The 2115-nt window shown below is 35.6% G+C and overlaps 1 long non-coding RNA gene across 2 annotated transcripts; it reads right to left on the bottom strand.

The window, feature by feature from the left end:
• Positions 1-704: 704 nt before the first annotated feature.
• On the bottom strand, positions 705-1656 carry LOC109591716 (uncharacterized). Of its 2 annotated transcripts, none has more exons than XR_002189950.1 (3): positions 1410-1656; positions 1212-1304; positions 705-765 (listed from the first exon to the last, which is right to left on the bottom strand). It is a non-coding gene; the product is annotated as an uncharacterized LOC109591716 (long non-coding RNA). The 2 variants fall into 2 exon arrangements; XR_002189949.1 differs by having other exon boundaries at positions 705-754.
• Positions 1657-2115: the final 459 nt, after the last annotated feature.

The raw sequence follows: 2115 nt of genomic DNA, 5'->3' as shown, positions 1-2115 counted from the left end.
AGGTTCTCCTGTTTAAAATTGCCCATTTGTATTAGGTTTTGCTAAGTATATGCAGATGCTACAGCTTGTAATTATTGTTAATGGTGGAGACCAGATACAATTACAATTGTATCTACAATTTGTATGTAATATGCTAAATTAAAGAATTGTTAAGTTTAAGAATTAATTGTGTCAATTCTAAAATTGTTGAATCATCTACAATTTGTATGTGATACAGTCAAGGGTAAATTTACTCTTGATATAGTAAATTCAAAAAGTGTTTATGTTTAATAATTAATTTTTAAATACAATATAAAAAATCACAAAACTGCAAATTTGAAATTTACAAAAAATTAAGACATGGAGTCATATCTATACATACAAGCCAGTTCAACTTGAAATGGTTCAGAAACCAGCTCAATTGTGTCCACACTTAAGGCCTTTCTACACTAGCACTTCTAATGCGCATTGAACTGGTTTGGAACCGGTTCCAGTAATTCCACACCTGATGTGCATTGATTTCAATGCACATTGACTTCAATGCGCATTAAGCCAAACCACCTCCATATGTGGTTTGAATGGCATTCAATAGATAACCAATGGCAGCTGGATCAGAAATGCTATCAAAATATACTTGATCCTGAAGATAGTGTGGAATCAATTGATGGGCATTCAATGTGCATCAATGAGCCGACTTCTGGAACCGGTTCAAGTGTAGAAAGGCCTTTAACTGCATGTGGTTGAATCAGTTTATAAGTACTACAGTGACCTTCACCTTACAAGAGACTGAAGGAGAGAGAGAGGGGAAGAAGGAAGAGAGAGAGGGGGGAAGAAGGAAGAGCATGGGCGGTTGCAGAAATTTGGTTTGACCTGGGCATCAATAATTAGTGGGTGTGGAGTGGGTGTGGTTTCATACAATTTTGCAAGGAAAATGGACAATACTGATCTATAACTTCATTGAGATGATTTCTTAGCATAAAACAACAAAGAAGCCTGTTGAACTACCACAGTTTGCACTGGATGCCCACACCAGAATCATGAATATAATTATTGGTCAAAAAGTCAACCTGGGCATTGCCCCCTAATGCCCAGGCCTGCAACCGCCTATGAGGAAGAGAGAGATAGGGGAAGGGAGAGAAAGAGATGGAGGGAAGTAAAGCCGGAGGGAGAGTGATGAAGGGAGAGAAAGGGACAATAATTATTGATTCCAATACATTAATAAAACAACGTACAATTGATTTTTGTTTCCTGTCACATGATAAAAAATAGGCCACGCCCATTCCATAGCAGCTGTAATGACTTACTGGTATAAAAACCAGCATCACCTGGAACAACACACAAACAAACATCATTAATAAAATAATATAATATTATCATTTTACCTATTATACTGTATTAAAATAATAATATACACACATTAACTGACTGACTGTGTTTATTATTAGGAGAAGAGACTGGAAAGGTGGAGTGGACCAGTTATAGTGTAACCCTCACTAAACCATCAGCATGCAGGTCAATGTCAGGAAGTGATCAGTCAATTAACGGACAGTCATCAGAACATTTTCCTCCGTCACTCATCACCTGATATTGTATACTTGATGATGTCTCAAGTACTAGACATAAGAACAATAAAGGAGATTGGTATAATTAATACTAAAATAACGAAAGATGTCATCCTCTCACTGTCTCACAAAATAACAAACAATACTTCATTAGAGACACTAGGGTTCAGCTATGACTCCATCAATGATGATGGAGTCAGTGCACTAACACAATCATTAATTAATAATAAAACAATTACTGGCTTATATCTTCATAACAATCCTGACATCACTTCAACCAGTGCTCAGTCACTAGCTGAACTTTTACTCTACAACCACACACTATCTTTCCTTTCTCTCGACGGTACTAACATTGATACTGATGGAGTACTGGTATTGATGGAATCTCTCAGGACGAATAATACACTAAGAGGACTATGGCTAGACAAGAAACATAAACAAACTTGTTCTTCTTTACCTTATTATAAAACTATTGAAAAAAAATTAGTCTTTGAGTAATTATTTCATGTACATTATTAGTTTATTAATAAATTATAAAGGAAAAAATTATTTTAAAATGTACGTGCTGCCAGAT

This window comes from Amphimedon queenslandica, unplaced genomic scaffold, assembly GCF_000090795.2.
Source record: "Amphimedon queenslandica unplaced genomic scaffold, v1.1 AMPQUscaffold_7440_Cont20608, whole genome shotgun sequence".
Taxonomy (NCBI): domain Eukaryota; kingdom Metazoa; phylum Porifera; class Demospongiae; order Haplosclerida; family Niphatidae; genus Amphimedon; species Amphimedon queenslandica.
Note: the sequence above shows the minus strand (reverse complement) of the source record. Positions and strands in the feature narration are given on the sequence as shown.